This window comes from Chlorocebus sabaeus, chromosome 4 (assembly GCF_047675955.1).
Source record: "Chlorocebus sabaeus isolate Y175 chromosome 4, mChlSab1.0.hap1, whole genome shotgun sequence".
Lineage (NCBI taxonomy): Eukaryota > Metazoa > Chordata > Mammalia > Primates > Cercopithecidae > Chlorocebus > Chlorocebus sabaeus.
Window position 1 is genome coordinate 17,859,425 of NC_132907.1, and position 17,221 is coordinate 17,876,645.

Genomic DNA, 17,221 nt, shown 5'->3' on the forward strand with positions numbered 1-17,221 from the left:
AGCCTGGCTCTGATGGTGCCTGTGGCTCCTGCTGGTGCGTCCAACTTCTGCCCATGCTTGAGTTTTTGCCTTTAATTTCCTAGTTCTTAGAGAAACAGCTGAGCTTTTTGTTTTTGCTTGATGGCTCAGGGCTTCCTTCCACCACAGGTGAAAATGCTTCCCTCAGGGCTTGCGGATTAGCCAGCATGTCCAGCATCTCCAGCATCTCCTAGCTTTCCACAGAGGAGTCCTCCAGTTGACATTCCCGTTCATTCTGGACACCCCCAGTTTCCCAGAACTAGCCTCCCAGCATGGTAATTGCATCCCGAGTTCCCTTTCTAGCTCTGAAATTTCCTCTCTTCTGCTTTTTCTCGAATGCTTTCTAACAGGATGATTAGCCTGTCACATGCCCTTTTGTGGCTTTTTTTTTTAAAAAAAGCAGATAACTATAACTTTATGAGCACTTCCTATGTGGAGTTAGCTGTGCTAAGTGCTTTGTAAGCATTATGTAATCCTCCCAATAGCCCTGTGAGGTAGGGATTTCACCAGCCCGATTTTACTGATGACAGTGCTGAGGCCCACAGAGGCCAAATGAGAACTTTCCCAAGATCATGTCAATAGTAAGCACAGAGCTGAGAGAGGACATTAGCTGGGCCGAATGAAGCCAGAGATCACACTCGTTAGAGTTACTCTATGCTTTCTTTTCAGTAGATTGTTTTTCTCAAAATCTCCCCAAACTCTTTATAATCTCATCCGACTCATGGCCATTCCCAGTCAGCTGGCCCAACCCAGAGGTCCCTTCTCCTGGTCAGAAGAAGTTTCGATTCACTGGACATACAGTTAGTGACTGACAGAAAACAGTCTGTCCTGTCCAGGCTGCCCCACCGAATACCCCATGACTTTTGCACTGTGTGTAACCCTTGGGTTGCCTAGTCATTCTGAAACGTTGTTGTTTTAGATAGGCATTGGAAAACAGAAGCACTAAGTTCTTGGAATAGCCATTCAAATCTTCATTTCTGTCACCTTTGTGAGCTGCTAATAGAAGTCTTAGTTCATCTTGCTCTGTTTTAATTGGAAAGGGTTGGAGTGGATGCTATAGATCCCCTTTTTCCCGGGGGTCTGGTACATGATGTTTAAGTGGTCCATCAGCTCCAGTAGGTAGCTCCTGATCTGGGGGGTCATACCCCAGGGACAGCCCTGCGACTTGGTCTCAACCCTGCAGAAGAAAGAAATACACAGCAGCCTAGTGGGTATGTGCTGTGTGAAGGGAGAGATGGCAACAGAAAGATCAATAGCAACTCAGGGGATAGCTGGTTATAGTGGGATGAGATGTGGATTCTAACCCAGGGGAACTTAGACACCAGCACCACACTGAGGAGCTTAAATGTGATGGGAAATTCACTGCCAGGTTGGAATCCAAGACTCCCCCTAACCCCCGCCACCACTTTTTTTCTCACACAAAACATGCTGTTTTCTCATTTCCACTTCCTGATGGTTTGCACATAACTGTACTAGTCAGCTGCATCTGAAGAGGATTTAGCGAGGGCTTTAGCTGGTGCTGATGCTGGAAATCTTTGCCCATGTAAAGCGTTTTTTTGGGGTAAACTAGTACATGACTTTAGTCTACTTTAAGATTATTATCAGTGCATGGCCCCCTGTTGACTTAGAAAAGTAGTGACACATTTCTGACTAGCAAAATGGTCATCACTCAACAGCTTCTGAACTTTAAGAACAGAGGAACATATATTTATTTTTTCAAGTTAATACATGCATATAATAAGAATCCCCAAATATTAAAAAAGGATATACATAAAAGTAGCGTTCTCTTTAACTTGCATTTTCCCAGTTTCAACTTATTTGATATTTGTAACCTATCCAGCTTAAAGAATTTTTGAAAGAAGTTAGAATTTCCAAAACCAGCTTCCAGTGATATCCTACACACCCACCAGAATAACTAAAAATATATGAAACTTGGGGGGAGAATGGGGAGCAACTGAACTCTCATTACTGCTGATAGCAGTGTAAATTGGAACAATCGTTTAGAAAAAAAATGTTTGGCAGCATCTCTGAGAGTTTCACATATCTGTATCAAATGATTCCATTCCTGGGGGGATAATGTATGCAAATGTTCCCCCTGAAAGCCACGCATAAGAATGTTCAAAGCGGCTCATTCATAGATGGCCAAGACTGGGACCTATGCAAATAGCCATCAGTAATAGAACAGATAACTAAGTTGTGGCATATTCACACAATGGAATGCTATATGCAATGAGAATGAATGACTTATAACTACAATATGGATGTATCTCACAAACATAGTATTCACTAAAAGAAGCCAGACACAAAAGGGCAATGCTGTAAAATTACATTTGTATGAGGTAAAAAGCAGGCAGTACAAAGCTATGCTCTCTGAAGTCTTAATATTGATTATTCCAGGGAAGTGGAGAGTGAAAAGAAGGAAATGAGGTACTGGTAATGTTCTATTTCTTGATCTTACTGCTGTATACATGACAGTGTTCAGTTTATAAACATTCATCAAGCTGTACATTTGCAACTTGTATACATTTTTGTATGTATGTTATACCTCAATACAAATTTAAAAGTAAAAATAAAAATGATATGAAACAGCTTCTTGGCATTTTATGAATTCCAGGAAAGGCCCAATTAAATTAAATAAAACAAAAAAACTAACACAAACCAGTCTAGATTTTGAATACAGTCATTTCACTTGTGGTAAGCAACTATTTAGGTAGGCAGTGTTAATTCCAATAGTTTCTTTATTATAAAGGTAATCCATTTTGGAAAATAAATTCAGATATATATGAATAAATTTAGATATATCTATATAACCCAATGTTTAAAAGGTCATTAATTGTTAATGAGATGAACTATACAATCATGATCTAGAATAAACAATAAAAAGGAAAAATTAAAACACTATTTTATATTGCCAGTTTCATTTTATTTTTAAGTGGCTGTTAGAGGAGCATTGCATAATGTATACAAGATTCATGTTTAAAAAGTTGATCTCATTTTAATTAATTAATTTTAATTAACTAAGTAAAATCAGTAAGACAGTCATGTGGCTCAAAATTCAAAAGTTAAAAAAGGGTGTCCTGTCCCTCAAGCATCCAACTCTCCCAGTCAACCAAGTTTCAGTTCTTTCATGTTCAGTCAGAAATGTATGTACAAGAAATATGTATAAACACTCCGCCCCCATTGAACCAAGTGGTAGTACATTAAAAACACTGTCTCCATTTTTTTTTTTTTTTAAGAGGCAGTGTTCAGATTTCTCACTCAGGTTGCAGTGCAGTGGTGCAATCATAGCTCACAGCAGCCTCAAACTCCTGGGCTCAAACAATCCTCCTGCCTCAGCCTTCCAAGTAGCTATGATTATAGGTGTGTGCCACTGCATCTGGCTTTTTTTTTTTTTTTTTTTTTCTGTAGAGATGGCGTCTCCCTACATTGCCCAGGGTGGACTGGAATTCCTGGCCTTATATAATCCTCCTGCCTTGGCCTCTCAAAGTACTGGGATTACAAGTGTGAGCCACTGCACCTTGTCCCATATTTTTTTTTTGTTTTGTGGAGTCAGAGTTTGGCTCTGTTACCCAGGCTGGAGTGCAGTGACATGATCTCAGCTCACAGCAGCCTTGATATCCTGGGTTCAAGTGATCCTCCCACCTCAACCTCATGAGTAGCTAAGACTACAGGTGCACACCACCATGCCCAGCTAATTTTTGTATTTTCTTGGAGACGGGGTCTCCCAATGTCCTGCCCAGGCTGGTCTTGAACTCTTGGGCTCAAGCGATCTGCCTACCTTGGCCTCCCAAAGTGCTGGGATTACAGATCTATACTGATACATTGTATAGATATACCAGGATTTATTTGACCTGTTCTTACTGATGGACAGTAACTTTATTTTCATGTTTTGCTACTTCAAAAAAAGCCAGAATGAATAACTTTTCACATACATTATTTCATATATTTGCATAAATGTCTGTCTAGTAAATCTGGAAGGCAACATTTTATTATCAGACATTCATTTGCTTCCTCTACTTCATTATTTTTGTTTAGAACTTAGGACAATCAAAATTGAGTTTTAGGCCGGGCGCAGTGGCTCACGCCTGTAATCCCAGCACTTTGGGAGGCCAAGGCAGGTGTATCACCTGAGGTCAGGAGTTTAAGACCAGCCTGGCCAACGTATAGTGAAACCTCGTCTCTACTAAAAATATAAAAATTAGCTGGGCATGGTGGTGCAAGCCTGTAGTCCCAGCTACTTGGGAAGCTGAGGCAAGCGAATCACTTGAACCTGGGAGGTGGAGGTGGCAGTGAGCCAAGATTGTGCCACTACACTCCAGCCTAGGGGACAGAGCAAGATTCCATCTCAAAAAAAGAAAAAGAAAAAGAGAGAAAATGTGAGTTTTAGAGTTACAAGTTGTAAGTTTTTCAGGTGGAAGAGATTGATTCATTCATTCATTTACTCCTTCAACAAATATAGAATTACAGAGAAAAGGGAACGCTTACACACTGCTGGTGAGAATGTAAATTAGTTCAGCCACTGTGGAAAGCACTTGGCAATTTCTCAACTCAAAGCACAACTACCATTTGACCCAGTAATCCCATTATTGGGTGTATATCCAAAGGAATATACATCATTCTACCATAAAGATGCATTCATATGTTCATCAGAGCACTATTCTCAATACAAAGACATAGAATCAACCTAAATGCCCGTCAATGGTAGAGTGGATAAAGAAAATGTGGTACATATGAGATCATGTCCTTTGCAGCAACATGGACGGAACTGAAAGCCATTACCCTAAGTGAAATAACACAGGAACAGAAAATCAAACACCTCATGTTCTTACTTACAAAAGGGAGCTAAACCTTGAGTACAAATGGACACAAAGAAGAGAACAATAGACACCAGGGGCATTCTTGAGGGTAGAGGGTAGGAGGAGGAAGAGGATCAGAAAAACTACCTATCGGGTACCATTCTTATTACCTGGGTGATGAAACAATCTGTACACCAAAACCCCAAGACACAAAATTTACCAATATAACAAAATTGCATATGTACCCCCGAACCAAAAATAAAAAAAAAGAAAACAAATATTTATTGAGCCCTACTTTCGTAGGATACTGTTCTCTGTAGTGAACAGAAACGACAAGATTTTCTGCTATCTGGTGTTTACATTCTGGTGTGTGTGGGGAGGAAGGGAGAGGAGAGCAGAGCAGACAATACAAAATAAATAAGTCAATGATAGTCATGTGCTGCTTAAGGATGTTTTAGTAGTCCCATAAGATTATAATGGAGTTGAAAAATTCCTATTACCTAGTGATGTCTTAGAGTCTGTAACACCAAAGTGCAGCATCTTACTCGAGTGTTTGTGATGATGCTGGTGTAAATAAACCTATTGCAATGTCAGTTTTACAAAAGTATAGCACAAACAATTATGTACGGTACATCATACTTTCTTTTTCTTTTTTTGTTTTTTTTTTTTTTTTGAGATGGAGTCTCGCTCTGTCGCCCAGGCTGGAGTGCAGTGGCACGATCTCAGCTCACTGCAAGCTCTGCCTCCCGGGTTCGCGCCATTCTCCTGCCTCAGCCTCCCGAGTAGCTGGGACTATAGGCGTCCGCCACCATGCCCAGTTAATTTTTTGTGTTTTTGGTAGAGACAGGGTTTCACCATGTTAGCCAGGATGGTCTCGATCTCCTGACCTCGTGAGTCTCCCACCTCGGCCTCTGAAAGTGTTGGGATTACAGGCATGAGCCACTGTGCCCGGCCTTTTTTTTTTTTTTTTTTTTTTTTTTTAATTGAGATGGATTCTAGCCCTGTCACCTAGGCCGGAGGGCAGTGGCGTGATCTCGGCTCACTGCAACCTCTCCTGCCTGGGTTCAAGTGATTCTTGTGCCTCAGCCTCCCTAGTACCTGGGATTATAGATGTGTACCACCAAGACTGGCTAATTTTTTTGTATTTTTAGTAGAGATGGGGTTTTGCCATATTGGCCAGGGTGGTCTCGAACTCCTGACCTCAGGTGATCCACCTGCTTCAGCCTCCCAAACATAATACTTGACAATGATAATAAGGGACTTCATTACTGATTTGAGTATTTAAGATACTATACTTTTAATCACTATTTTATGTGTACTTCTCCTACTACATTGTTATCATGGGAGGAGACAGCTCCATGTGTGTTATTGCCCCTAAAGACCTACCTGTGGGACAAGATGTGGAGGTTGAAGATAGTGATATTGATGATTCTGACCATGTGTAGGCCTAGGCTACTGTGTGTTTGATTCTTAACTTTTATTAAAAAGTTTAAAAGAAAAAAATAAATTTAAAAGTAGAAAAAAGCTCATAGAATAAGGATATCAGGAAAATAATTTTGTACAGCTGCACAATGTGTTTTGAGCAGTGTCATTACAAATGAGAAAAAGTTTTTTAAAGTTTTTAGTTAAAAAGCTACAAAGAAAAAAATTTTGAAATAAATTTAGCCTAAGTGTACAGTGTTTATAAAGTCTATGGGAGTGGACAGTAATGTCCTAGGCCTTCACATTCACTCATCATTCGCTCATCAAGTCACCCAGAGCAGCTTCCAGTCCTGCAAGCTCCAGTCATGGTAAGTGTCCTACACAGGTGTACCATTTTTTAATTTTTTTTTTTTTTTTTTTTTTTTTTAGACAGAGTTTCGGTCTTTTTGCCCAGGCTGGAGTGCAATGGCATGATCTCGGCTCACCACAACCTCCACCTCCCAGGTTCAAGTGATTCTCCTGCCTCAGCCTCCAGAGTAGCTAGGATTACAGGCATGCGCCACCATGCCCGGCTAATTTTTTGTATTTTTTAGTAGAGACGGGGTTTCTCCATGTTGGGAAGGCTGGTCTTAAACTCCCGACCTCAGATGATTCGCCCACCTTGGCCTCCCAAAGTGTTGGGATTACGGGCGTGAACCACTGCGCCAGGCCCATTTTTTATCTTTTTAACAATATTTTTATTGTATCTTTTCTATGTTTAGATACACAAATACTTACCATTGTGTTACAATTGCCTCCAGTATTCTGTACAGTAATACACTGTACAGGTTTGTAGCCTAGGAGCAATAGGCTAGACCACATAGCCTGGGTGTGTGACAGGCTGTACTATCTAGGTTTCTGTAGGTACATGCTATGAAATTTGTACAACAACAAAATTGTCTAATGATGTTTTATCAAAACATATTCCTGTCATTAAGCATGGGTCCAGCCTCCAGAACCATGAGAAATAGATCTCTGTTCTTTATATATTACCAGTCTCAGGTATTTTGTTACAGCGGCACAAAAATGGACTAAGATATCTGGATACTTCATACAAGTGAAATCAGTATTTGTTCTTTTTATGATTGACTTATTTAACTTAGCATAATGTCTTCATGGTTCATCCATGTTATAGCATATGTCAGAATTTCCTTCCTTCTTAAGACTGAATAATATTTCATTGTGTGTATATACCACATTTTGTTTGTCCATCTATTGATGGACACTTGGGTTGTTTTCATTTTTTATCTATTGTGAATAATGCTGCTATGAACATGGGTGTACAGATATCTGTCTGATTCCCCGCTTTCAATTCCTTTGTGTATACACCCAGAAGTGGAATTGCAGGATCATAAGATAATGCTATTTTTAATTTTATAGGGAATCTTCTTACAGTTTTTCAAAGCAGTTACACCATTTTATATTCCCACCAATGGTGCACAGAGTTTCTAATTATTCCATATCCTTTCTAATACTTGTTATTTTCTGATTTTTAAAAAAATAGTTATATCCTAACAGGTGTGAGTGGATAGCTTATTGTGCTTTTGATTTGCATTACCCTAATGATTAGTGATGTTGAGCATTTTTCATATGCTTTTTGGCCATTTATCTTCTTTGGAGAGATATTTATTCAAGTCCTTTGCCCATTTTTTAATCTGGTCGTTGGTGTTTAGTTGTTGAGTTGTAGGTGCTCTTCATGTAGTCTGAATATTGATTAATCATATATATGATTTGTAAATATTTTCCCCTGTTCTTTTGACTTTTTTTGTTTGTTCTTTAGATGTTGGAGCTTAGAGCGTGACTTGTCAAGATCATAAATATCTTTATTGGAGTCACTAGAATTTGAACAAGGGTCTCCCTACTCCTTACCTAATCCTTTTTACTATGTGACCTACCTCCTTAACATTTGGTCATATCAACCGACATAAAAAGTAGTTTGACCTATGGCAATTGCTATTGTATAGGTAAAGTATCAACTAACATTTTAGCTTGTCCTTTGGATGACCCAGGCCCTTGCTGCTATTGCCTCTTCATCTCCTTGCCCACCATCCAGTGTGGTGCTGCAAATGCAGAAATGGGACTCAACTGGGTGCTTTAGTTACCTTAATTAATTAACTAATTAATTAATTAAATTTATTTTATCCACTATATCCTCCTTAAAATGTTCTGTTCTGCTCTTTAAAAGGTTTTAAGAATCAGGCTGGGCATGGTGGCTCACGCCTGTAATCCGAGCACTTTGGGAGTCCGTGGTGGGTGTATCACCTGAGGTCAGGAGTTTGAGACCAGCTTGGCCAACATGATGAAACCTCATCTCTACTACTTGGGAGGCTGAGGCAGGAGAATCTCTTGAACCCGGGAGGCGGAGGTTACTGTGAGCCGAGATGGCGCCATTGCACTCCAGCCTGAGCGACAAGAGCAAAACTCCATCTCAAAAAAAAAAAAAATAATAAAATAAAATGTTTTAAGAATCAGACCATGGTTTCCAAAGGCTATTTATTTATTTATTTATTTATTTTTGAGATAGGGTCTTGCTCTGCCACTCAGGCTGGAGTGCAGTGGTGCAATCATGGTTTCCTGCAGCCTCCTGGGCTCAAGCAATTCTTCCACCTCAGCCCCTGTTCTCTAAGTAGCTGGGATTATAGGTGTACACCACCATGCCCAGCTAACTTTTATATTTTTTGTAGAGCCAAAGGCTGTTTGTTTACTTTAATAACTTTTCACTGCTTTACAATGACAGCTGATAGGTTTTTCTACCACATTTTAAAGAAGAGACTCTCTTTTCCTAGATGGTTATGGGCCCTTCAGTGAGGATGTCAAGCTTCCATGCCTCAAATTAATCCTATAGCACCAATGCTCATCATTGCAGGCTGCCGCCTAGTATAGTGCTTGGCACAAAGTAGGCCCCCAATAAATATTTGTCAAATGAATGCCATGATGCCACAAGAAGGGGAGAGCATTTGTAGGGAAAGTGGGGCCCAAACATTTGATTTAGAAGAGAGGAAGGAGCAGTATTTCTACATTATGGCCCCAGTGGAAATTGGTTTTATTTCTCTCATTCGTCATGTTTGTCTCATTCTTCAAGTTTGATGCTTCAGGATACAGCACACCTGGAGGCAGAAATAAATCTCTCCAGAACGCAGCAAGCCCAAGTAGCCTTTCTAGTTAGATGGTGGAGGGAGCAAAAACCTGGGTCCTTGAGACTAAAGCATCCTGCTTTGGGATGGTATTGGGGGAGGCCCTGCCAAAGGATTCTTAAAAAGCAATGAAACTATTTTGCCTTTCAACATGATTTCTTTTTCAACCATGACCTTGAGTAAATCATTGAACTCTCCTGAGCCTCTGTTTCCTCACATCCACAATAGGGGAACAATGAGGAAAGCAGGGAGCTTCCCTAAGCCAAGTCACTTGTTCAAGGCACCCAGATAGAAGCAGCAGGGCTGAGATCCGAGCTCAGGCAGTCTGGCCCACATCCTTAAAACACCTCTATGGCTGTACATTCAGGTCACTGTGAGAGTTTCAATGTAGTTAACATTATTCATATTCTTCATGTTTGAAACTGCTTCCCTCTCATTGTAAAATGGAAATGGAAAGTCAACAGTTGCAATCGAAGCAGGAAAGAATAAAGGCTCCTATTCTTTTTTTTTTGAAAAGATAAAACCAGCCAGGCGTGGTGGCTCATGCCTGTAGTCCCAGCACTCTGGAGGCCTAGGTGGGTGGATCACAAGGCCAGGATTTCCAGACCAGCCTGGCCAACATGGTGAAACCCCGTCTGTACTAAAAATACAAAAATTAGCCGGGCGTGGTGGCATATGCCTGTAGTCCCAGCTACTCAGGAGGCTGGGGCAGAAGAATCGCTTGAACCTGGGAGGCAGAGGTTGCAGTGAGCCGAGATTGCACCACTGCACTCCAGACAGGGTGACAAGAGTGAAACTCCATCTAAAAAAAAAAAAAAAAAAAAAAAGAAAGAAAAAAACTGAGCACACAAAGCAGACCATTCCTCAATTTCTCTCATCAGGAAAAGATATTCTCCTGGGGCTCTAAAATGCTATGTATCTATTTTGGTATTTTATTTGAAAGAAAATTTGGAAAAATAAATTTAGCAGGTCTAACAGTTAAATGTAAATACTCTATTTTAAATCAAATCCTCACGATCATTACAATTTCTGGAAAACTTAAATGGATCCCCCTCTCCCATTTATTTTTTTACTTCAATGATCTCTAACTTGTAGTCTCACTTATGAACCCATATGTGTACTAAATATGATATATATCTCATACATAGGATTACATTCTAATGTAATAACCTCATACGAGTATTTCTAGTCAAAATATGATGATAAAACATAAGCCCTGTCTCCGAAAGCCCACCTGTATTGCAAAGCTGAGCATCTATTCTTGGGTGACTTAATAGTTGTAAGAATGCTAAACATTAATGAGCAGTCACTCTGCTCCAGGCACATGGGTTAACTCACCGAATCCTCCCTATGGCCCCAAGAGTAGGTAGAGCTGTAATTCCTACAGATGAAGACAGCAAGGAGCTGCCCCAAGCCAAGTCACTTGTCCAAGGCACCTAGCTAGAGGTAGCAGGGCTGAGATCCGAACTCAGGCAGTCTGGCCCACATTCCTAACACCCCCCCTATGGCTGTACATTAGTGTTACAGTAAGAGTTTCAATTTAGTTAACACCATTTATATTCTTCATGTTTGAAACTGCTTCCCTCTTATTGTAAAATGGAAAGTCAACAGTTGTAATTGAAGCAGGAGAGAATAAAGACTCCTACCCTGATTTTTCAGAAAAGATAAAACTGAGACCACAAAACAGACCATAACTGTTTTCTCAATTTCCTTTCGAACAACTGAGTGGGACTAGGACTTTCGAAGGGATTATTTAAATGCTTAGCTTCCTTATCTCTCTGCTCTTACCTCTTTGTGGCTTATTCTTAACACAACAGCCAAAGTAAGCCTGTTCTTTCCCTGTTGAAAACCTTCCAGTATCCTCTCATGTTGCTCAGAGTAAAAGCCAAAAACCCTTGCTAAGACTCACAAGTCCTCACATAATCTGACTCCTGGTATTTCTCAGATCTCATCTCCCATTGCCCTCCCCTCCTCTCACTATGTCCCCAGCAACTGTGGCTTCTTAGCTGTTGCTGGAACATGACAGGGAAGCTCCTGCCTGAGGCTTGGACTTTCTGGACTGCTCTTCCCCAAGATATCCATGCAGCTATTGTCCTTATCTGCTCCAGGTCTTTTCTTGAAAGTAACCTTTCTAGTAAAGGCTTTCTGGCATCTCCCTGGCTAAAATTTCAATCCCGCCTCACTGATGTAGGCTCTAGGATGACCAACATTGGCCCAGGACAGAAGGGGTTCCCAGGACACAGGACTTTCAGTGCTAAACCTGGGTTAGTCTTGGGGCAAACTAGGACAGTTGTTTACCCTATGTAGTCCCGGCATCTAAAACCGTGACTGTCTCATAACAGCCTTAACATATATTAGTTGAATTGAATGAATGAATGAATGAATTGAATGAATGGATGAGCAAGTAGGTAAGAAAAAACAGTACTTTTGGAGGCGAGTGTAAGATGGTATTTATTACCTCTAAAATCAGAACATATAGGTGTATGTGTCCATTAGGGCAAGTTGTAAGGTTTCTTCATCATGGAAAGAGACCCAACTTCTATGAATGGGGGATCAACCTTTCTTTATCTTCCTATCAGAAAAGTATGCTTTATCAATTTTGCTGTTAATGAAAGTGGTTTGAAATAGTGTATCCCACAATCATGTTTTAGTTCAACAGTTAAAATGCTTGTGTTGGTTTTACTTTTTTAAGGCTTTAAAATGGTTCCCATATTTTAATTTTAATTTTTTTTTTTTTTTTTTTTTGAGACAGAGTCTCACTCTGTTATCCAGGCTGGAGTGCAGTGGCACGATCTTGGCTCAATGCAGCCTCCACCTCTTGGGCTCAAGCTATCTTCCCACCTAAGCCTCTTGAGTACCTGGGACCACAGGTGCATGCCACCACACTCAGCTAATTTTTCATACTTTTGGTGGAGATAAGATTTTGCCAGGCTGGTCTCGAACTCCTGAGCTCAAGTGATCCACACACTTCGGCCTCCCAAAGTGCTAGGATTACAGGCATGAGCCACCATGCCCAGTCAATGATGCATTTTTTAATGTGCACTTTTTTCCATTGCTGATGACCCTGAGTCCTAACTCTCTTCTCTCTCCTAAATGCTTCCTCATCTACTCCAGTCTGGGCCTTCTCGGAGTTGTTCCCTGAGCCATTCTGTTTGCACAGCCTGCCATTTCACTTTCTGATGCCCCGCATTTCCTCCTTCCAGTCTCTTCAACTTAAACTAGCACAATCTGATGCTGGTCTGTCCTACACCATGTTCATGTTCTTCAAAATACTTTTGACAAGAGGATTCAGCAAGGCAACATAAGACAGTGGCTTATTCATCTTACATCCTTTGACCCTAGCATGGTTTGTACATTCATTTACTCATTCATGCATTCCACAATTTTTTTTTTGAGTTCTATAATGTGCCGGGTGCTGAGAATACAACAATCAACAAGATGTTTTCACTGTACTGTTGAGTAGGGAACAGGCAAGTAAACAGGAATGACCAAGGGAATATTAAAACTACATTTAACTGGCTAGGCATGGTGGCTCACGCCTGTAATCCCAACCCTTTGGGAGGCCAAGGCAAGTGGATCACTTGAGCTCATGAGTTCAAGACTAGCCTGGCCAACATGGTAAAACCCATCCTATGAAAAATACAAAAATTAACTGGATGTGGTGGCAGGCGTCTGTAGTCCCAGCTACTCAGGGGGCTGAGGCAGAAGAATCACCTGAACCCAGGAGGTGGAGGCTGCAGTGAGCTGAGATCATGCCACTGCACTCCAGTCTGAGCAACAAAGTGAGACTCCATCTCAAAACAAAAACAAACAAAAAAACCAAAACAAACAAGCAAAAACTACATTGAACTTATTCATGATAAATATAGGGTACTATGGAACATGTAAGAGTGACTATCATAGTCAAGCGCTAAATAAATATTATTTGAACAGTGAATGAATGAATGAGTGATTGAATGAGTGAATAAATGAAAGAATGGTTGAACATGATTAGTTATGAAAGCACAGAACGCTCAAGGTGAGTAGTCACCACCAGATGAAAAGATTCTCCTCCAACTTCACTATTTTGAAAGGCTGGCTCATCTGCACCTATACCATGGAAAATACGACTTTTATTTCTCTTTCTCTCCTATTCCCACCTCTGTGCTCCAAATAAATAATGAAATGTGACTGCCAGAGTGCCAGCAATCGCACCGCTAGCATGCCCCATCTACTTTTCTCAAAATCCTTTCCTAAAACAACCCTGATGTGAGGCAAAATAGAACCCTTCTGCAACTCTTTTCAACATTTTCATTACTGATTAAACAAAATATGTGCTCACCTTCAAGGCAGCTGACTGTACAGCCAAAGTGAGTTGCTTAACTTTGCTTACAATTTTGCATAAAGTATCAAATCATGGCCGTGACCATTGCAAAGCAGGAATTGTTTTTCCAGCTGACCCTTGCCCCTAGTTTCAATGAATCTCTTCGATCCCTTTCAGGTGGTTTCCATGCCAGCTATTTGCTGGTCTGCATTGCTGAGTCTATGCACAGCAGGGTTTATCAGAGGGCCATCTGCTTTTCTTGATAACTCCAGTACAGCAAACATCTGCTGTAGAACTGGAAAGAGCTAGTTCAAGCCAATTTTTCTTAATTGCACTGTTTTCTTTTTGGCAGACAATTACCTTCTCCTTAAGTTGCCCCTACCAAATCAAAACCTGTGGAAATCTTGCCTTTTAAAAAGGCCTTCTTTTTATATTCTAAAATATTTAACGTAAATTATAAATAGTAATCAACATTTAGTATGCATTTTTAAAAAATTGTATTATTTTCAAAAATTAAGAACATTTTTCTGCATTGCCAAAATTAACCTGATTCCTTAATCAAATTTCCCCAATTATTCCCAAAAGACCTCTTATAGCCAGTTTGTCTCAACCAGGACCATGCATTGCATTGGTTTGTCATATAAAGATGAGCAACTCCAACACGCTGACCCGTGGAAGAGACCAGGCCAGCCAGCCTGGAGAATATAGGATTCAACTGATTGTGGTGTTTACCTTTTTCCTATATCCCTTGATTTCACTGAATTGGAAGTGAAATCTAAAGGCTTGATTAGATTACCCCAGAAACTTTTGGCTGGTGTACATCATCGGTAATGTAGCGTTTTCCATTCTGTATCACAACAGGAAACTCATGTTACATGATTTTTCCCCTTGCAATCAAAAATCTTGACGTAAATTTTAAAACTAATTTATTTTGTAGAAAAAGTAATACCAAGCCATATTAACAAATGTAGACACTAAAGAAGGGTGTCAGAAAAGGAAGTCTTCCTCCCACACCACACTTTCCATCACCAGTCTTTCTCCCCTAGGAGGGAGATATTCCTCCCTAAAATATTCTATGTACAAGCAATGGGAACATACTTTCATTTAATAATATGTGGAGGAGATGCTTCCATCTTAGCACATATTGATCTAATGTATTCTTTGTAATGATGCCATGCTTTAACATCCTGTAGATGTTCCATAATTCATTTACTAATACATCATTGATGGATATTTAGGTGGTTTCCAGACATACACATTTGCATATATATGAACATAATTGCAGATTATATTCCTAGAAGTAAAATCGCTCATCCAAAGGCATGTGAATTCTAAATTTTGTAAATATGGACAAATTGCTTTCCAAATAGTTTGTACCAGATTACACTTCTACAAAAAGCGTATGTATGAGGAAGTCTTTTCCCCTGACCCTCATTGACATAAGATATTATCCACTTTTTGATCTTAGTTGATGATAGGTGAAAAAAGGTATCTCATCACTTTGCTGTGCATTTACCTAATTTTGAATGTGTTTATCTTTTTCTGTATTTAATGGATTAAGGTAATTATTTCCTAATTTATAGATTAAGGAAAGTATCCCTTAGTTTATCAAATGTATGCAAATATGTGTGGCAGGATATTAGTATTCAGATTGCTTCAATCTGTAAATGTGTTATTCTGTCCCCCCCGCACCCTTTTTTCCCAGCACTGGAAAGACATAAAACAAATATTTCCCTACCTCTAATAAGGATGCCATTGAGAAAAGAGGACTTCATTTTCCTATTGCTTTTGGAGTGATGTCCTATTATAATAATAGATGAAGAAGAAAAGAAAGTTTTTCTGAAAACCTTACATAGTTGTGGGGATTGAGGGGGGTGGGGAGGAGGCTGTACAAAGTGCATGTGGGGGCACAGGAGCTGACAGTCAATCCCCAGAAGTTGCCCAACAAAGGACAGGACCCACTTCTTGGGAAGGAGAGAGTCAAGTGGGACTGGCAGGTACCACGTTACGGGATAACATATGAATGCTCAGAAGCTGTCCGAACTCTGTGTCAGTGCCTGCAGATCCAACAACCTGTCCCTCACACCATCTCCATGAGGTGCACTGCGCTTCCTGGGGCACCTGAGCCATAGCCTCATATCCTACACCTGAAATAGTGACCATCAACACGGCTGAGGGTGATGATGCTAATGCTGACCCCAAGGCTTTGCTTGGTCCCAGCTGGGTACACTGCCCTCTCATAACACCCGTAAGCCCAAGAAAATGGAGTGGAGTGGGGTTCTGAATGCCAGTCACATAGGTGAACTCCCCTCATAACATCTGCATGGACTGGGGGAGGTTTGAATGAAAGCAGCTCAAAACCCCTTTACTGGAAGAGTGGTTGCTGACCTCTGTTACATGCTTTTCCTATTTGCCTTTGCCTTTGTTTAGAGTATTTTTGTGTGAGTGTTCATACATTTAAAGATTTTATATAGTAAAATGTATCCTTTTTTTTTTTTTTTTTTTTTGAGACAAGGTCTTGCTCTGTCACCCAGGCTGGAGTGCAGTGGTGTGATCACAGCTCACTGCAGCTTCAACCTCCTGGGCTCAAGCCTCAGCCTCCTGAATAGCTGAGACTATAGGCATGCACCACCATGCACAGCTAATTTTTGTATTTCTTGTAGAGACAGAGTTTTGCCATGTTACCCAGGCTGGTCTCAAACTCCTATACAGTTTAGCACTCCTAAAGTGTACAGTAACTAGATAAAAGCCTTCGTTTATGCTGGTGCAGACCCAAGGAAGGGATTCGGCGTGGAAACAGCTCTCCCTCCTGATGTACCTTCTTCACTCTTGCTATTCTCATGATGTCCTGCACTGCCCTCTCCACAAAATCTATGAAACAAGCAGGAGATATTGTGTGAACAGTCCTCCCCTGGAATGTAGTGTTCAGGACTAGATACTATAAACAAGCAGAGGCTTTGGTACCAGAGTGTTCCCAGAAGAGAGTCACCATGAGGATGAGGGGATTGGAAACCAAGTCAACATAATTATATTATACTATATAATGTGCAATGAATGCCTACTATATGACATGCACTGTTTCTAAGAAACTTATCTCATTTAATCCTCGAGCACCCCAATAAGGATGGTTCTATTTTACCCTCATTTTACAGATAAGGAAATTAAGACATAAAGCTTAAGTAACTGTCTAATGTCACACAGGTAGTGTTTGACAAAGCACATCTTAGCCTATGCCTTTTGGTTGAAGGAAATGAGGACAAGTAAGTACAGGAATGCCATACAGCTATCTTTAAATTTCAAAGAGTTACATGGAAGAAATCATAAATTTGCTCTATAGGTGCTCCAAGTCTACAGGTGAGGGTCATTAATAAGTAGATTTCTAGTTAATATATGGATAGCTTTCCAGAGAATGAAGTGTTTCTTAAAAAGGAGTAAGTGATCTCGAGAGGTAGTGAGGTACTATTTAAGGGGTCCAAACAGAGACTGGATGGTCCTGGGGAAGATGCTGG